The sequence below is a fragment of the Chiloscyllium punctatum genome, chromosome 52 (assembly GCF_047496795.1).
Source record: "Chiloscyllium punctatum isolate Juve2018m chromosome 52, sChiPun1.3, whole genome shotgun sequence".
Taxonomy (NCBI): domain Eukaryota; kingdom Metazoa; phylum Chordata; class Chondrichthyes; order Orectolobiformes; family Hemiscylliidae; genus Chiloscyllium; species Chiloscyllium punctatum.
In genome coordinates, this window is record NC_092790.1 from 41,202,892 (window position 1) to 41,215,844 (window position 12,953).

Sequence of the window (12,953 nt, forward strand, 5' to 3'; positions counted from 1 at the left end):
TAGGGAATCTAATCTAATTTAGATTTTATATTATGTAAAAAGAAAGGATTGGTGGAGGAGCTTTGCCTTGGAATAGCCACAACATGCTGGAGTTTCACATTCATATTGAAGGAGTGAAGACTGAGTCATACATGAGAGTTTTAGTGTTAGGCAATAATAATTACACTGACCTAAGGAAGGATTTGGCCTGAGTGGACTGGGGGGAGAAAAGAACAGTCAAAGACAGGACAGCTGAAGAAATTGGCAATAATTAGGGAGATATTAAAGACTGAAGAGGAATTGCATAACGGAGAAAAATCATCCATATCTTGATAAGGAAGTCAACGATAACATGAAGGCAAATCCCAGTGTATATCATACTGTACACGTTAATCACACCATGGAGGATTGGGCAAGTCAGTGATCTTGTAGTGTTGTCATTGAAGTCTTACGTGATAAACCCATATAATGTTCGAGTGACCTGGGTTCAAGTCCTGCCACAAGTGGTGGAGCTTAAATTCAAATCTGGAATTAAGAGACTGATGGTGGTCATGAATCGATTGCCGAGAAAAACTTACCTGGTTCACTGAAGTCGTTTAGGGAAGGCAACTGTCATTCCATCATAGATTCACCACTCTCAGACTGAAGATGTATCTCCTTATCTCCATTCTAAAGATTTTCTCTTGACTCTCAGGCTATGTCCTTGGATCCTTTATCTCCTAACAGTCGAAGCATCTTCCCAACATCTACTCTAACCAGGCAACCAGTATTCTGTATGCATCTTTTAGAGTCCGCTTCATCCTTATAAAGTCCAGTGAATATAGACCCAGAGACCTCATATGTTGAGCTTTTTATTCCTAGGACCAATCTTATGAAGCTCCTCTGAATACGCTCAGCGGTGATACATCCTTCCTGGGTTATGGGGCCCAAAACGGTACAAATACTCCAATGTGGTCTGACCAGAGTCTTTCAGAGCAGTGGAAATCCATCCATTCGAGTCATTTCAAAACAAATGTCATCACTGTATTTGCCTTTCTGACCAGACGGACAATAGTAAATTGTTACAAAAATGAACACTGATTGAAGCATGCTGGGAAGTAGAACCCAGCCTTGACCAAACTCTCTGTGCTCATCCACATGCTGCGGAATGCAGACAGGCTGCAGCTACCCAGAGGTAGTTTGTGAACAAGCCTGACAGCTCCAGACTCTGTAAAACATACCTGAAGTTGGACGTGAATGGGGCAATGGAATGTACCCTTGGGCCATCAATGTGACTACCCCAGGTTGGATTTGATTGAGCAGGGTAAATGAACCTAATCGTTCCATTGGCAGATCCTCCACACCTTCCCAAAAGGCGTGAAGACTTGGAAGCATAAGAATCAGAATAAAACCCCTCGGAGAGTGGTAACTCGAGTATAACCACTGAAAGAGAAGACGTCTACAAGACCATCAGAAGAACAAGAGGACTTCATCAGGTGGAATCCAGTCAACTTCTGGTGGGGTGGTATGTGATCATCCAAAGTTAAGTTAAACCATAAGATATCTTATAGTGTTTTTAATTACGTTATAATACGTTTTATTGTTCTCATATTAACTGTGTTCAATAAACAAATATCATTGTTTATAAGAGTTGACTCAGTTCTTTTGCTGAATATAAGATTTCAAAAAAACTGCGGCAGATACAGCACCTTCCTAACTACTGACACAACCTTCTCATTTACCTTGAGACACTCCTGACTGGAACTCGCAACACTCTGCACTTCAGACTTCTGAATTTTCTCCCCAGTTATAAAATAGTCCATGCCTCTCTTTTATCTCCAAAGATGCATCACCTCGCACTTGCCCAAGTTATACTCCATCTGCCACGTCTTTGCCCACTCTCCTACCCTGTCTGAATCCTTCTGCAGCCTCCATGCCATCTTAATGATACCTGTCCCTATGTCTACCTTTGCGTCATCTAAAACCTCACTGGATTGCCCTCAGTTCCATCATCTAGATTGTTAATGTACAAAGTAAAAAGTTGTGGTTCCCTTGCGGAACACCAGTTGTCATTGGCTGACATCCTGAGAAGGACCCTTTTATTCCGACTCTCTACCAACTGCCAGACAGGCAAGTTTCTGTACACACTGGTACGTTGTCTCTGACACCATGGGCCCTTATCTTACTCAGCAGCCTCCTGTGAAGCACCTTGTCAACGTCCTTCTTGAAGTCCAGATACATAGTATCCATTCGCTCTCCTTGATCTAACCTGCTTTTTATATCCTCAAAGTGTTCTAACAGATTCAGTAGCATGACCTCCCCTTGATGAAACCATACTGAATTCGCCCTATTTTATCATGCACCGGCAATTATTGAGAAATCTCATCCTTCGCAATGGATTCCAGGAACGTACCCACGACCGGGGTAGGCTAATCGGTTTGTAATTTTTTGTCTTTTGCCTTATTCCCCTTTTAAACAGGGTGTCAGTGAGATCCAAGATGGCGGCGACCCAGTAGGTCTGAGTCTGCAGAGCTCTGCCCAAGACTCAGGCAAAGTGGTGTACCCACCCCCCCCCCCCCCCTCACCTCACCTGCTAAATTGCTAAAATAGTTTTTGCCCAGCATCCTTGGCAATTCTACATCAAACTTTAGCAGTCTGATGATTTTTAAAATGACCAGAGGTAAAGGCTCTCGCTGTTCACAACAGACAGGGACTTCTCTCCCACTACCCCTTAGCAATAGAGACGGAGCGTGACCTGCTGGGCGAGCCTTATATCGGAGCTTATTAAACTCCAAGAGATGATTGATGCTTCCAATGAAGAGACCAGTCCAGGTTGGAGTCGATTTCGGTCATGCTGAAGAAACATGATGGAGAGATTGAGATACTCGGGCAGCGTGTCGGGGTGGGGGGGGGAGCAACGGGCAGCAGCCTCCCAGACCACCACTGAGTCATCCATGGATCAGGTCTTAGCTCTGGAACATCGAGTCCCGACCTTAGATGAACATATTGACGACCTCGAAAATCGACGTCATCGGAAAAAAAATATTCGGTTGCTGGGCCTTCGCGAATGGGAGGAGGAAGGGCAGTTTGTTGATTTCCTGGAGCAATGGCTCCCGCAACTGCTGAAACTGGATTTGGAGCTGGGCTGGTTGCAGGTTGAGTAGACCCATTGGGTTGTTGTGCGCTGGCTCGGGTTGGACCAGCGCCCCTGTCAGGTCCAAGTTCAACTTCAACATGAGAGGGAAAAACAGATGCTGCTGGAGTCCACCAGAGACTCGGGGAACGATCCCCATGCCAAGATATACAGGGGCTCCAGGATGATGTTGTTCTCTGCCTGTGGTCCACAAGAGGAAGGCATTTGATGAGGTGAAGAAGCATCTGAGGAATTTAAATATTCAATATTCTGTGCGATATCTGGCAATGCTATGCTGTAATCATGGAGGATATGTATATGACTTCAGATCACCGGAAAAAAAGTAGAAGCATTCCTGAAAGCTCTCAAATAGACTGCAGGATTTGAACTATATGGATAATGACATTATTTTGCCCCTCTTTCCTTCTTTTTTTTTCCCTCCTCCTTTCTTCCTTTTTTTCTCTTCTCTATCTTTCCATGGTGGTGGGGGAGGGGGAGTGCTCATTCCTTATCCTTTCTATGGACTCTTTTCTATAGCTCATGCAGTTTATTTGATTATTGGGAGACGTTTCTGAGTGTTTTCTTTTATTTGGTTGCTTATTACTTGTTATTTTGTAATTTTATATATTTTCATCTTGTTGTTTTGCTAAGTCTATCGAGGTGTTGCTGTGGGGGGGTCGCCAACCTTTAACTTCTGTCTTATAAGATGTTGGAGTTCACTTATTGTAATTTGTAATGCCTGGGACGAGGGCATGCCTCTGGCTGGGAGATGTTGTGGTGGGATTATTGGAAGGTAGTAGTGCCCCTTGTGAACAAGGGGGAAAGCCTCATTTTAAGTATGTTTTATGTTATTTGTTTTTAGGAATAGTTCTTAGTTGTTTTGATTGAGCTGTTTTAAAGAGTGTTTTGTGTGTGAATCATTTTTGTTTTTTATTCAATGTCTTTTCGGTGGGGTTCTTCCTCCTGGGGGGTCTCGGGTTTGCTTGGACTATCGTGGCTAATCATTCATTTAGGTGGTGCACCTGGAATGTCAAGGGGTGCCACTCATTAATCGAAAGGGGAAATATATTATCAAGTCTTGAAAGAAAGAAAAGGTGGATGTCGCCCTTCTTCTGGAGACACATCTACTTGATAAGGAGCATTCGAAGCTGGAACAGGGTGGATTTGGCCAGGGGTTCTTTTCATCTTTCAGCTCAAAAAGTAGGGGAGTTGCCAATCTTACTGGGAAGAATCTTCCCTTCCAAATGCTAAGCCAGATAAAAGAAGAGTCTGGATGATATATATTAATTAAAGCCTTAATATATGGAGAGGAATATGCGATTTTGAATCTCTATTGCCCACTGGTGCACCATTTAAATTTGTCATGGAAGTGATCTCCAAGTTGGTGGATCTTGGGGTGTGCCACACAATTATAGGGGGAGATTTAATTGTATCATCGAACCAGGGGTGGGCAGAATACCTAAGATCTCTGCCGGCATATCTATGAGATCGAGGTAGTTGGCAGATCTGAGTAGGGAGTTGGGCCTGGTAGATGTGTGGAGGTGTCTTCACCCTCAGGGTAGAGACTTTACTTTTCATTCTAACCCACACAAGTGCCATACAAGAAGCAATATTTTTGTGTCCCCTCGACACATTTGAACTCAATATTGTTTTGTAAAGTATGCAATATAACTATTTCCGAACGTGCCGCAGTATATATGGAGGTTAGGACTAGTGACGACGAGATAGCTTCCCGACATTGGCGTATGGACCCTTTCCGATTGAAGGATAGTACGTTCATAAAATATTTCTCGCAGGAATTTAAAACCTTCTGGGGTATCAACTCAAACACAGCCAGTAACCGTTCGGTGATGTGGGAGACTGGTAAGACATACATGCGAGGCTTGGTCATCTCATATTCTGCGACCAGAAGAGACAAAAGAGAGAACAGCATTGGCTCGAGGCTCGCCTGAAGGCGGTCGAGACAGCGCATGCGGATAGACTCTCCATTCCTAAACTACAGCGGATCACAGCCGTTAGGGCAACTTTGAATTCCACACTTACTCAAATAGCAAAGAGGGAGATATTAGTTGAGAAGCAGAGATTATTTGAATACGGTGACAAGCCTGGCAGGTATCTAGCATACCTTGCCAGGAAAACAAAAAGGCTCCCCGAGCCATTACGTCTATTAGAAAGAGTGCTGGAACCCTGACTTGTGATCTTGAAATGAGCAATGCAGCCTTTGAAAGTTCTGTTGGACATTGTATAGGTCAAAGGGATGTGAGGATAGAAAGAGCAAGATAGAGGCTTTTAAAAAAATTCTGGCCCTCCCGGGCCAAACCTTGGAGCAGTTATTGTTCTTGAATGCACCCCGGCAACCCAGGAAATACGGGAGGAGGTAAGGCAGCTCCAGGGTGGCAAAGCGCCCGGACCGGATGGATTCCAGGCTGAGTTGTATAAAGAATTTATTGGGGAATTGGCCGGGCCACTGATAAATATGTATAATTATTCACATAGTCAGGGCTGCCTCTCACCTTCTCTGAGAGAAGCAAATATTTCTCTCATTCTTAAGAGGGAAAGACCCCAGATGACTGCTCTTCGCATAGATCTATGTCTTTGTTGAATGTGGGTTTTAAAGTTCTCACAAAAATATTGGCATTAAGACTGGAGACGGTTTTACCATTCGTAATAAAAGAGGACAAGACGGAGTTTATACAGGGTCGCAGATCAACTAATAACATTAGAAGAGTCTTAAATATGCTATAAGCCTACCAGCAGGGAGTGATACTGGGATTGAAGCAGAGAAGGTATTCGATTGATTGGAATGGCCATATCTCTTTTATGCACTGGAACGGTTTGGTGTTGGAGAGGTTTTTACTAAATGGGTAACAGTATTAATTAATGATCACAAAGCAGTGGCTTAAGATCGGATAGTGTTAGCGTTAGGAGACGTTGTGGTCAGGGATGCCCTCTCTCACCATTATTATTTACGCCAGTAATTGAGTTGTTCGTGGACGCGATATGAGCTGACCCTAATATAACGGCTCTCGAGTTGGATCGGGCAAGCACAAATTATTCTCTATGCAGATGATGATCTTTTTCTTAAATGATCCATTGATATCTGTGCCACGCTTAATTCAAGTGGTTAACTTATTTGGCATGTTCTCAGGTTATAAAATCAATTTTATGAAATCAGAGGCCATGCCAGTGGGAGGTCTTGCCAGTATATCCAATTTTCCGGACGCATCCCGTTTCCCTGTTCGGTGGTCATTGGGAGGTTTTCTTTACTTAGGTATTTTTAATACTCCGGCATTTGGTCAGCTATATAAAGCCAATTATACACATTTAATAGAGAAAATAAGATAGGACCTTCAACGCTTGGAAGATCTCCCGAAATGCTGGCTCGATAGAATAGCTTTGGTCAACATGAATACCCAACCTCGCCTGTTATACGCTGTGAGAATGCTTGCCTTGATGTTGCCGAGACAGGCGCTGCGTTAGCTTTATGTTTGGCTCGGCTCCTTTATTTGGAGTCATAGACGGCCCTTTATTACATTAGAAAAGCTGCAGCTTCCACAAGTAAAGGGTGGGCTGAATTTTTCGGATTTCAGGAGGTACCAATTGAGCTCTCTATTGTCCTACGTAGCTTATTGGCTCTCTTGTGACCCACAAACAATCTGGTTAGATATTATGCCTCCCAAGCAAAATATCCTCTCATCAATCTACTATTTATGGGCAAGATGACAGTTGTTACGATCATTGTAAAAATCCTACTTTATTAAAAATAATCAAAGGCTGGAGGATAATGTGACAGGATGAGGACAACCTACAAAAACCCTCCCCCTATACCCTGATAGTGGGAACGTTGGAATTCCAGCCAGGGCTGACTGATGCATATTCAGAATCTGGGAGTGCAAAGGTATCTTCTGTTTGGGAGACCTGTTCGATGGGGAGGTCATGATGTCCTTCAAACAGCTGCGTCAGAAATTTGGGCTGTATCGTCAATTTATTTTTCAATATTTTCAAATACGAGACTTTATACAAAAGAAGACCACACTGATAATTAATCCATATAAATCGGATACGGAAAGGAGAGTCCTTTGACCGATGGGTCCGCCCGCAATCAGTACTCTCTACCACAAACTATTTAATAAGGTATCAAAGGACAAGGAACGGTTATATAAAACCTACAGTCAAGTATTGGGGACGGAAATCTCCTTAGAGATGTGAGAGGACGTCTGGGAAAAAGCCAGGAAGATGTCGATCTGTAACAGAACTCAGGCTATCCAATTCAAGATACTTCATTGGGCTCAATTGGCACCTGAGTGACTTGCAAAGTTCATGGCAGGAGCATCTCCAATGTGTCCTACATGCAAAATAGAAATTATTACTCTCACGCATTGTCTGAGGACATGTCGTAAGATCCGCATGTATTCGGACAGAGTAGCGAATGCCTTGGCAAAGATTTTGCGTACGGAGATTGGGTGGGACCCAGTGCCTCTACTTTTGGGCTCCCCAAATTTCGCTTCTTTGTATGTATAGAGACGGATATTATTCATTATCCTTTCCTTTTGTCTGAGGAAAAACATTTTAGTGAATTGGATATCCGAAGGTCCCCTCGGACTTTCCACTTGGCCCAGGATAGTCATGGAATATATCCCCCTTAACTTCCTTATGAATATGGTGAACCAAAAGACGGAATTATTTTATTGAACATGATAGCCCTTTTTGAACTACATCGACACAGATATATCAGCCACATTGTTCAGGGCCGTTGCTTCACCGTGGACATGGTTCCAGCTGGTTCGGGGGCCTCAGGGAGGAGGAATCCTGAATCAATACGCTTCTGTTATGACGTAATATAATTTTTTAAACATAGGTATCTAGTTATTTATTTACTTATTTATTTTCTTTTCTACTTTTGTTTATTTTTAGTCATATCGGATATCCTATTTTATGATTTGCTAGTTTGGAGAATAGATTAGTAGTTTGTTTTTAAATTCTATATTGGCGTTATTATTATATTGTAAAGCAGAATACACTAGTTTGTACTATTTTTATAATTCTGTAAAAAAATTCAAAAATCTTCTTCTTATTAAAAAAAACAAGGTGTCACTTTCACAATTTTCTCGTCTCCTGGGACCCTCCCTGATTCCAAAGATTTCTGGAATATCCCCATTAATGTCTCCATCCGGCTTATTTACCCATTTAGTTTTTCCAGCAATTTCTCCTAATCAGCTCTTCCTCCTCACTCTCTTGAATTCTTGTGATTTCATTCATGTCTTCTGCCGTGAAATCTGACATGAAATTATTATCAGTTTCTCATCTTTTATTTGTTCCACACTACTATCTTACCAGCGTCATTTTCCAGTGCCCCATTATCCACTTCTGCTTCTCTTTTTTGCCCTTTATATGTCTAAAGAAACTTACAGCCGTCCGTTATATCACTGGATAGCTTATTCTCATATTTAATCCCCGTCCTTATTTCTTATTTTGTTCGTCTTTATAAGCTTCCCAATCCTCTGGTTTCCCATTATCATTTGCCATGTTATCTACTTTTTCTTTTGCTTTTACCCTAGACATGCATTCCCCAGTTATCCATGGATGCCTCATCCTCCCTGTACAATGCATCTATTACCTCGGGATGAATTTTTGTTTTGACTCCTAAATCGCCGAGAAACTCCAGCAATTACTGCTCCACTGTCTTTCCTGCTAGGGTCCTCTCCCAGTCAATTCCACCCAGCTCCTCCCTCATGTCTTTGTCAGTGCCTTTATACAGCTGTAATTTTAACTCCAATTCTGCTTTCTCCCTCTCAAATTGAAGTTTAGGTTCAATCATATTAGGATCACTGCCTCCACAGGGTACCTTCACCTTAAGCTTCCTAATCAAGCCTACCTCATTGCACAACACTAAATCCAGAACGGCCCGTTCCCTTGTTGCCTGAAATATAAGCTGATCCAAAAAGTCATCTCGTAGACATTCCACAAATTGATTTCCTTGCAAACCACCACCAGTCTGATTTTCCCAATCCACCTGCATATTGAAATCCCCCCACTCACTGTAACTTTGCCTTTCCTACATAATTTTTCTATCTCTGGTCTATCATGCGCCCCATCCCCTGACTATGAATCAAAGGCCAGTACATTACTCCAACTATGGTTTTCCACCTTTGCGGTTCCTCAATTCTACCCACAGACATTCCACACCATCTGACCGTACTTTGAGTAATGGGAACTGAGTGATGGGACTGCAAAACACTTTAGGTTTGTCTCAAATTTATAGTTTAGACTTGGAGTAAAAATATTTCATTTTAAATTACTTTGAAATGTCGCCACAGTGCGTTTCTATGACCAAAGAGTCTGTCTGTATTCGGAAAGAATGCAAACTGTTGAAACTGTCCGAGAAGGAAGATATGAAGTGGACACAACTCTATAAAGAGGTATAGGTTGGAATAAGTGAACAGGCAAGTATTGGCGTATGGAACGTAGTAGGAAAAATGTGCCTGTGCTCAAAGATATTGGTGGGTTGAATGGAAACGTAATGTATTTTTTCAGTGGAGTGATTGGCGTTAGGCATAAAGGAACCGGGCACTTGGGTTACAAAATAAAAACTTTACCTGTTCATAAATTTTTTCGGGAGGTAAGGTAAACATTGAAACTTTCTGAAACAGAACACATTTAAAAGTAGGGGCGATTTTCTACAGATCTACAAGGTAGTGGTGTAACCACATCGAGAGAGCGATGGCCACAATGATATGAAATGCAATCCATTGAAGATTCACTCAGCTGACTCCTGGGAGGAGCAGGTATTTCTGGAGGAAATCTTGAATTGACTGGCCCTGGATCTGCTGGGCTTTAGGCGAACAACATGTGATTTTGTTTAACCCCAGAATATTCCAAGTAGTCTTTCAAGTTGAATTCTGAAACAATGTTTCAGCTTGTATGAGAGATTACCATGAGTGGATGGATTATAAGACTGAAGAATGTCTCTGTTAAGAAGATGGTGATTTGATGCAATCATCTCATTATGTTGTGTCTTTGTGAAATTCTCTTCCCAGATACCAATGAAGGATAAGACATTGAATATTCCTAAGGCAGAGGCAGGCAGATTCTTGACTAAGAATGATGCACTAACGTTGTAAGGGCAAAGGAGGAATGTGTGATTGAAGTCACAATCAGGTCATCCACGACCTTATCGCATGACGGAGCTGTATTGATTTCTTACTCCTGATGTTAGTTTCTACATTTCTGTTGTCTTTAGATACTGAAAAAAATTATGACACGATTGTCTTGAACATGAAGACTTTTCCTTTCAGATTATTGGGCTCAGCTTTCCATATGTGCCTTTTAAACGGCACTCTAAAGCACTCAGGAAAGATTCATGATCTCGTAGAGAGGTCAGGAGTATAGGACAAAGGGAAAGCCTCGCTTGAAACTGCTTTAGAAATCAGATTGGGTTGAATGGATAACTCTAATACAGCAGATTCTTTTCAGTTGTTCATGTGAGGTGCGTTTTATTACAAAGCCAGTATTCTTTTTACTCTGTTTAATTTCTATTCAGAATATGGTGATAGACCCCTGGGGTTTTTGTGGTGCAGGAACACTTACAGGTATGTTACAAAGAGAGAAACGGGGTTCTTAACAATTTGATAGTGAAGGTAGAATGATATAGCTTCAAATCCTGTGTGCCCTTGGAAATTGTATTCCTCACTACTTGATGCTCACAAGCTGCGGAAATATTGAGACTTCATTCTCTGTTTTCAACAATTAAAGTGGTAGACTCATATAGCATACAAACAGGCCTTTCAGCCCAATACATCTATGCCAGCCAGAAAACACCAAACTACATTATTCTCAGTTACCTGAAGATCTTTAGCCTACTATGCCCTGGCATTTTGTGGTTAAATGCTGCGTTACCTTGTTTCTGTGACCTGAGATTTTCCTCTTTCAATATATGCACGAAATGATTTCACAGAAATAGATCACATAACTTCAACGACAGCGACAAACTCATTGGATCAATAAGATGTCCTCATTGTTTAATAATTATTTTAAAAATCGAATTGTCTTTTTAGTTTATTTGGGATTTTAATGGAGTTACACCAGCATTAATTTCCCTTGAGACGTTCCAGTCCAGTTGGTGTTGGTCTATCCAAGTGGTTGTTGAGAGGGAGTGCCAGCTGTTCATCTTATGTGCTGGTTTAGCTGGGAGTAAATATTACTGGTGGTGGATGGAGTGTTACACAAGCCGCCATGTGGTGAGGAACAGCTCGGAGGAAAAGGAAATCTTTGTCAATGCAAATATATGAGAAGGAATTTATTATTCTTCAGAGAAATAACAACCCTAAACGAGAAGCCTATATAATAATGAAGCGAAGTCTGTTTGTATGTTATTGGTGTCCTTAAAATAATGGTGTCAAACAGCTGAAATAATGCTGATGCTGTCGTTGGACTGAGCATGTGAATTAACATGGATGTTTTCAGAGATGTATGAGCTGTCCTAGGTTGAGTAAATGCTGATACTCCATGGGATGATGCTGGTTTGTAATCTCACCACTTACTGAGCACAGTGCGATGGAATGAACAGACAAGAACCATTGGTTGCTGCTTCAGAATATATCAGAGCTTTCATGGCTGCCACCACATGGAATCATGTATTAAAGGCAAGGCCCATTGAGTCCGTACCATTCAATGCGGATACAAGTGCTTCATAAAGTTTGTGAGGTTTCCTTCCTTATCACCCCTCTCAGGCAATGAATTCTAGACACAAACCATCGTCTGGGATCAAAATAGATTCCACAAATCCTCTCTTCATGCCTTGGCTTTCATTTTTATCATGCTCCCCCTTGTTTTTGACCCTTTGACTCAGGGGAACCGCTGCTGTCTGTTCACACTGTTCATACTTCACATGCTCTTATACACCTCTGTCAGGTTCACTTTCCTCTCACAATGTACACAGGTTCAGTAGATTGACCATGCTAAATTACCCATCATGTGCAGCTAGGTGTGTTATCTATGGGAGACGCAGGGACAGGTTAGGGGGCGGGTTAGCCATGGGAAATGCAGGAATGGGGTATGAGGTGGGTCTGTGTGTAATGCTCTGTAGAGGGTCTGTGTGGACTCGATGGGCCAATGTCCCGTACAATAACAAAAATAAAGGTTAAATCAAACAAAGAAAGATACTGTGGTTATGGAACAAAACGAAACAAAGTGCTAGGGAAACGGAGTAGGTGTGGTCGACTCTGCCGAGAGAAAAACAGAGTTAACATTTTGAGTCCACTCGCCATGCATCAGACATGAAAGCAGCTGAGAAATAGTGTAATATGTGTTGTTGGATTGTGTTGAATATATGGAGAAATACAAACATAGAAAAATATAAACAAATGGACTGTGGATAATCAGATGGTATGGAAATAAATTGGGAGATCATTTTCATTTATTTTTTCGCTTGTCCGAAATTCCTGAGTATCATGCCCATGTAGATATATAGCCAAGACCCTGTTTCAAGGGAGTTCTGTCCCCTCTATCTCTCCATGCTGGGTGTGGTCATCTTCTTGTCTTTATTAATGGGACATGAGTGTTGTTGGCTGGGCCAGCATTTATTTCTCTTTCCGAGTTGATTTGAGAAAGTGCTGGGGAACTGCACCTCTGAGCCACTTCACTTCGACGTGCTGTAGACTGGCAGTGCTCAGGTCTGTCTGGTTTCACTTTTTGAGACCTTGTAGTGCATAACTGAATATTAGACTTGGCCATTGCAAAGAGCATTTGAGAGTCTACCACTGCTGAAGTTCTGGAATCACATGTAGGCCAGACCAGTGAAGATAGCAAATTTCCTTCCCTGAAGGACACTAGTGAGCCAGATGTTCTTAATTTTTACAACCAT